The sequence below is a fragment of the Anopheles cruzii genome, chromosome 2 (assembly GCF_943734635.1).
Source record: "Anopheles cruzii chromosome 2, idAnoCruzAS_RS32_06, whole genome shotgun sequence".
In the NCBI taxonomy this organism is placed as follows: Eukaryota; Metazoa; Arthropoda; class Insecta; order Diptera; family Culicidae; genus Anopheles; species Anopheles cruzii.
Genome location: NC_069144.1, coordinates 25,639,221 through 25,646,969, shown reverse-complemented (window position 1 = coordinate 25,646,969; position 7,749 = coordinate 25,639,221). Strand labels below are relative to the sequence as shown.

At 49.0% G+C, this 7,749-nt stretch overlaps 1 protein-coding gene across 1 annotated transcript in view; it reads right to left on the bottom strand.

The window, feature by feature from the left end:
* Positions 1-7,749, bottom strand: part of LOC128278745 (5-hydroxytryptamine receptor-like) — a 32,054-nt gene that overhangs the window by 2,715 nt on the left and 21,590 nt on the right. The gene's annotated exons all lie outside the window — the stretch shown is intronic.

Here is a 7,749-nt window from a genome sequence, read left to right as displayed (position 1 = left end):
TTCCGTGGTAGTAGTTTGCATCTCAGTCGTTTGTTCATCCGTGCCTCCTCCATTCACTGGACAAACGTAGGAGTCCGCTGAGACACATTTGAGTTCTTCGAACGAAAACAGACTCGAGGATGGGCATTGCGATAGCAGCGCTATGAGGTTGCCCTGGGTATTCAACGTGCACACATAATAGGTCGTACAGTCCACTGTATCATAGTCCGGAAGGCGTCCAGCCGTTTGACACACCACATCTCTTGCCACCTGGGAGCCCGTCGCACTTATATTCGGTAACGTGTGTAACAGTATCACAACTGCAATAGCTAGCCTATGCATCTTAAAGACGCCCTACTGTCGTGCTGTAACTCGCAGTGTTCGCGGTACTCGCGGTCTCGAATCGTACTGAGCCGTGCCGATCGTATGGAGTGTAGTTTTATAGGGATATCAGTTTTACAGCGCCTCGTGCCATAAACTGGGATAATTCGAAGAACCTGACGGAGGAGGGGGAGAATCTGCTCCCTAGTTTCAGTCCCGGCACACCCGCGTGTCTCAGTCCACAGGGGAATGCCGTCTGATAACTGGGAGTAATAAAATGATACTCGGTCGATTTAGCAACAACGCGCGGCGGCGCAGCGTTGGGAGCTTGAAAAACAGCATGCGACCGCCATATAGAGCAATTTCATTAATCTCTTTCTTTCCTAGTGTACATTTCCTGTTATTTTTGAGCACAACTTTTTCCGGCAGACGGTGGTCGGAAACGGCACTAGTGGACAGTCGATGACGCACTAGTGTGCCGTTTGGGTTAATTCAGTGGTCGAAGCCACAGGTTGGAAACGTTACAACCGAACTCTGTGCCTTTTCGCCTTAGCTTCACAACTGCTGCAAAACCCTGGCCGAACTGACCCGTTTTGTCGCCTATCAATGGGTTGCCTATCTGAACGCTTGTGGGACAATTTGGGGATTGTTAAGGTATCCCACGGCTTATCAATCCTAATTTAGGGTTCATTGATTAGCTATCTCTACGACACTTCCGGAGATTTTGCGACTCAAATGTGTGTCGTTCCAAATGGTTTGGATTGGGGAATCAGCTGTGGACCTATCTCGTAAGTCCAGACTCGGAGTCAAAATGAAGTGAAACATTTGTTTGTCGTTAATTAAATCTCCCTCAGTTTGAGTTCCCTTTAACTGAACAAACTCTGGATCATGACTAAATTTTCGTACAAAACGAATACAGGAAGGCTTATTTACATAACGAACGTAATGGCTTTTTGTGATTGGATTGTCGAGGTTTTGAATTTGAAGCCGTTTCGAGTGGCATGCGGCAGAAGAACATTACGCTCCGGTACTGTGGTGGTAGTAGCAGTGGCGTACCTGTGGCTCTAATTAGACGAAAACGAACTAATTGAATAATCTCGACAGAAAATCAGCACCAGAATCTCAGAGAGGGCTCAGTTGCTTTCTGTACACTGTGCACCCTTGACACGAGCAACTTGTTTCTTGGCCTGAGCCGCTCGGCCACTTGAGCTACGGATGGTATTTTCTGTTAGTTTGTCAATTATAGGGCTAATTAAAATTTCCTTTTCTTCTGTTGTTCAGCCGTGAGTAACCGTGCTATTAGTGGCGACCACTTGTTGTCGGTTAGAACTTGGAGAGGTACTTGGCAGTGCAATGTTGCAATCGTTTGTCCCATGGTTGGCACAGCTTTACTCTTCATGTTCTACCCAACTGTTATACTATCGTATGCGGTACGTATTTTAGTAAAAAAAAAACAAACATTTTTAATTTTATGTAAATAAATTTCAGCTTTTTAACAAACATTTTTTCCCGTACCAACACGGGTTTCTTCGCGATCGTGCGTTCCCTCGGAAGATCCACCGCACAGCGCAGGGACGCGAGTCACATAATGGCATTCAAATTGAACCATAATCGATACACTCGAGCAACTGAGCCGGAATATGAGCAACAAACTCAGCACTGCAACTGAAGGATCATTCGCGCGAAGGAGCCCAGAGTGCCGGGTCCGAGCCTGGTGCAGTGGCGAGCGACGCTGACGATGGCGCCGTCAAGAATGGATGGTTGGGCGAAACGTTGCAGCAAAAATCAATTTGCATACTCGGCGGAGCGTGCACATTCCGTTCGACGTTCGCCCGACGTTTCTGGGTCGCGGATGTGGAACTTTCTTGGCCGTTGCTTGACGAGCGGAGTGTTTTGAATTTTTGTGGCACTTTTCGCATGTTTTCGCAAGCCGAAAACGACGACTCTGGGACGCAAAAGGCAATGGAAACTCCAGGGCACGCCGTGTTTGTCGAAGAAATGCGACACAGAGGTTGATGAATTATTTATGCTGCTGCATGGAACCGCTCAAGTGTGGAAATAGAAATTGATTAGATTGCCCGCTGGAAACTTTTGCCACAAATCTGTGACCGTGTGACGTAAACCGTGTGGGATGTGTGCCCCTCCAGCACCAACCATCGGACGTTCGAGCCACCTCTTCGGGAGCACACATCAAAGTTTCAATCATTTCCGTCGCCCATTGTTTCCCGTGCCATTCAAAACCACCGCCCACCGGAACTAATGCCGGCGCAGGAAGCGCCCTGCTGATGCTCATGAATAAACCGCCCAGTTCGGTACGGTTCACCCTCCATTAGGTGTTGGCGCGCGTCGTGTGTTTTAATAGTTCATCCATCATCGGCCACCAATCAGTTAAGGGGTTATTATGGTGCACCCAACGCAACGATCGGTCCACGGTTGGCGATCGAATTGTTTAATTTAATTTTGTGCCATTTCGTTGGTCCACTGACTGCGGCGGACGGTTCTGTCAATTCTAAAACGCCGCCAACCGGTGTCAGCATTGGGCACCATCGGATACTAGATACTAATTGGTACACTCCGTGCCCTCATGAGGAGCACTGGGCCGTGAATCAACCCCAGTATACACACACACACGCAATGGCACGATTGTGGTGTCGGTGGTATTGCGACTACAACCTGCCAAAAACCAGTCTGCCAGAAAGCACACATACACGCCGCAGCGGACGTGTGTGTGTGTATGTAACGACGTGGGGTCGAGTGTGACCTGGAAAGCCGCATCCGGGATACAAAACCACTGCCAGCGAGAAGTGTGGTACTCGAGCAAACGGTGAAGGGCAGCAACTCTTGCCCAGAGAAATGCTGCCCATTTTTAACCCCTCAGTACTCAGGCGCTCTATGGCAGCGCGGTAACCGCAGCCACTGTCAGATTTACTGGCTCAGCAGCACCGATGCAATTTTCATACGCGAGTCCAACGCATTGCGGGACAGAAAGGGGGTTCTCTGCTGGCCCAGTTGCCTGACGGCATCGGCAGTGGAAAGGATGTACTTGGCCGACACCTGCCGCTCACCACCTCCAGTCAGATTCCCGGCTAAGCTACGGATCTCAGAGACATGGGAAATTCCGTGAGCGTTACTTATTTTTCAAATACCACTTCCGCCGGCACAATAGCCGCATGCCACAACTGTGATAGTCCTGGGTCGTGGGTCGGTCACTCCTGGGACGGGTTCAGTGTGGCCATTAGAACTAGCGTAAACAATGCACGGTGGAGAAAAGTTGGTGGTAATCTCCGTAAGTGGCTTCGGTGTCTTGACCCCGGAGTGATCCGGATGCATCCTTCAAAGTTCCCGACAAACTCCGATTGAACGAATAGTTTAATCGAGTCTGGAGCCACTTGAGTGGAGTGGCCACGCGGGAAAATATGATTATCTGGTGCAAGCGCTCGCCAGCATCCTTGCGCCAGCGTGTCCACAAAGTTTCTGGGCGTAGCAAGCTGAAGATAGTTATCCATCTTGCAGCGGACGAGATTCTTCATTTTGCCCGTTCGTCAACAAACCGACGGTGGTGGCGTCCAGTGCCGATCGAATTGTGAGGCAATGAGATGCAGTAGATTGGCCCTTCGCCCAAAAAGAAACGAATGGCGAAAGAAAAACATGCATCACAGCTCGGTGAAGCATAACACATCATATTCCTTTCTGACGGAACAACGAATGCGGAACCGCGGTGCAGATTCTCACCGAACTGAAAACTTTTGAGCTCGTAAAGCACCACCCGGAGGAAAGCGGGAGAAAACTTTCACCGCCCTAAACACAATACCTCATATAGCCCTGGCCAGAAGCCGACACACAATGAAACTCAATCAAGAGAACAAATCGAATCCTTACCACCGCGGTCTCCGGCCCCGAAGCCGGAACCGGAGACGGTTCCGGGAAGCCGCCGGCTTATGAGGCGAAGCGACGGTGCTCCATAGACCCCTTTCGGCCAATCAATGCCAATTCAATGCTGTAAAACTTGAAACACACATGAGTTGCGGTACGCTATTTCTTTGGAATAAATCTCGGAACGGCTGAGTGGCAGAGGGAGGTGTAGACCGCCCGAGGGCGGTGGTTGAAATCATATTTGCAAATTGCATAAACGAGCATCATTCCCGTTTCCGGCTCTACGTCCGGGGGGTTTGGTCCAGCGCCCCGATGGATGGATGCATCGGCAAGCTTACAGCGCGCCTGCCTTCATCGGCAAATCATCTCGTATCCTGTCTGGCGCGGAGTTCCACTCGACGCCATTATCCTAAGGCAACGAAAACTGGCATGCGCACCCCTTCGTATATGTATTCGGATCGCGTGCCTCATTGGTATGCAGAGGCACCGCCGGTTGTTACAATAGGTGAATCGCCATTAAATGTTGATTGTGTAAATCAGAATCCCATTTTCCGGAACCAAACGTTCCTGAAACTATACACTTCCATTCACTGCCACAGCCAGTCATTAGACCAGGATCTGGTGCATCCGCTTCTAAGGCGTTCGCTACGTGGTGGAGCTAGGGTGTGAGAGGTGCTGACCTAGCGCCAGCGAGCAAGGGATGATGCACTGCAAGGACTGGAAGAAGCGTGAGAAAACGGACACGGACACACACACACACACCTATCCAAGACCTAGTGCCTTAGATGCCATTCTAGGAACTCCGGGTTTACGGGTTTCGGAATGAGGAGTGGAGTGCTCTTGCGGCACATTCACAAAGCAAGCGGCGGCAGGCTAAGGTGTTAGCGATGTAGCTAAGCGCAGCTGCAGGCCCGTTCAGCTTGCGTTTGGAGTCCCAGAAGCTCACCGTTGCAGACCATTGGCCGATGGTATGGTGCGTATATATTGTATACCGAGTTGTCTAGACCGAAAGACAGCGCTTAAACACTACAAGCTACTGCTCAAGGGCAATAAGGGCTGTATTTTCGCCTTTCGGCAAGGATTTGTTTTTTTTTTGGTAGTTAGTGACATTTAGTGAGTGTGACGTTTCCATCTTCATTCGCTACAAGCCTAAACGAGGGACTATCGGACTATCCTCACACATAACATTGATGGCGCTGTGGTTTTGGGAAGAGTTTATCATTCTGAACGTGTGAATTGCTCTCCTAGGGCGTGGTGAACTACATCGAAACATGATACTGGCAAATGCGTGAGTGGTCCCAGGACGAGCCGGGGAGTCGAGTAGATCAGTGGCGCTAAATTCTGTGTCCTGAGTGTTTTGTTGTCCGTTTGTTTGTGTTACATCAATTTTGTTACACACGCAATCACGCTCTACGGTACATCTATGTTACTGGCTCGGCAAAGAAACACAAGGGACAAATACAGAACAAAAATAAAACCACAGCAAAACCGTGTGTTACTACCGATTGGTTTTGAATTTAATTTAATTTCAAACCATAAGAGGGAGTAGGAGCGCTGAAACACACGTGTTTTGTTGCGGGTGGGCTCGAAACAAAACAGAAAAACACACGCCACACATGTGAACACAAAAACTACCGAAGGTCCAGTTCACAAGACGAACACAAAAGTGGAACCAAACTAAACACAAACCGAAGAAAAACTATAAAGAAATACTTACTAAAGGTTTCGGTATCAATTGCACTATTGTTCTGCCCTGTATGTGTGTGAAATGAAGAAAGTTAGCATATTACTTCGAATTCAATGTGTGTGAGTGTTTCAATGTGGTTGAGTGATGGTTGGTCTACGGAATGACACATTTGTTACCAACTAGGCCCATGTTACCCGGTTCCCCGTACGCAGGTTTCGTTGTCTTGTTCGATCACTTCCATTACCAGTAACGAGTTCGTTCGTTAATGTGGCCCCCAAATAAAGAGTCGTAACTAAAAATACCCGCTCCCGCTGTCTGCGGAAATTCTTAGCCCGGCCACACCAGACTTCACAGACGGACCGGGGGTTCTCCGAATCCGTCTCCGCTGGGGGTTCTCCGGTGAAAAACTCGCAACAATTCAGAACCAGCAAAATGGAATCCGAGGAACAGGTTCTCAAGAAGGTGTGGGGAGGTCGGAAGACAAAATTGCACAAAACCAGGGTGCAACCAACTGGGAACAGATAAGCACGGTGCCTCCCATGGAGCGGCATGAAGCGTCTTCGTTTGGAAGAAAACCCTCTCACAGCAACCGACCGCAATTCGGTGGCGTTCGTAAAACAGATAGCATCACCTCAGCCGCTAACGTACCCGGTCGTTGTACCAACGACTAGCGAAGACACACAATTACCAAGCCACAAGATGGAAGAGGAAACGGCTCAAAAACGATGCCACAGTCGCCGTTTGCGAAACCAAAGAAGAAACCGATTCGTTGTTGTGTATTGGAGAAAAAAAACCAACCGAAATAACAGTGAACAGTGAACAGTGAGTAAACAGTGAACGAGCTAATAATGAAGAAAAACCACACAACCGGAGTAAAGAGTACGGAAAAACGGAAACAATCGGTAGATTCACAGACAAACGTGGAAGCGAGCGAAACGGCGAGTTTCGTATGGCCCGTGAACTAAGAGTCGGTAATCGAATGTTTCAACTGCAGTAACAACTAGCACGAGCCGAAGTCAAACCAAAATTAGGACGTACAAAACCATGGACACGGATGAAAATAGAGGACCCGTCTTTGACAGTTCAAAGGAAGCAAACTAAAGGAGCGAGTAAAGCGAAACAGTAAAGTTTTGAACCATAAACCATAAAGTGAAAATGAGAAAAACCTAGCACCCGCTCCGAGAGTGAGAAAAAATGTAGAAAACGAAAAAAAATGCACAAACACACACACACGCACATGTATGGACATCGAAAAAGTAAACACATAGATTACGATGCGGCGCACACAATGGACGAAGAGCATAGAAAAAAAGGAACCAGAAAATAGTTTTCGGAAAAAGGCACACCGTTAGAGTTAGAGAATGAAACTATCCACCGATGAAGCCACCGAAGACCACCGCCGGCGGCTCTGTAACGTGTCGAACCACTGGAAAGCTACCCAATGATAGAGCGAAAAAGAAAGAGAGAGAGAGGGAGAGAGAGGGAGAGAGAGAGGAGGGAACGGGGGGTATGCACCGCAGCTGCACCGCGAGAGTGCAAGCGGAAAAACTGTCAACCTTCATTGTGGGGCCCCGGATGTTAAATGCTGATGTGCGGATGGAGTGGAAAATGAAGCTTCGAACGGAATGCGGGTTTTTTTTTCCTCCGTCCGCCGGTCGGTTATGTGTTCGTGAAGTGCATGTTGTGAGTGTGTGTGTGTGTGCTGGGAGCATGTACGACATTGGCCGCGTGCTTGAAAGGACAGCCGTTACACTCCAAACGACTCCCTCCCGGAAGACGGGTGCCCGTCAAGCAGCAAACGGGTTTATGAGTGGCTCCCACTTTGTCCGGGTCTCTGTGTGTCTGTGTGTTGCGATAAAGGTCGAGTGTATGTGACGGTATTGCTTCCG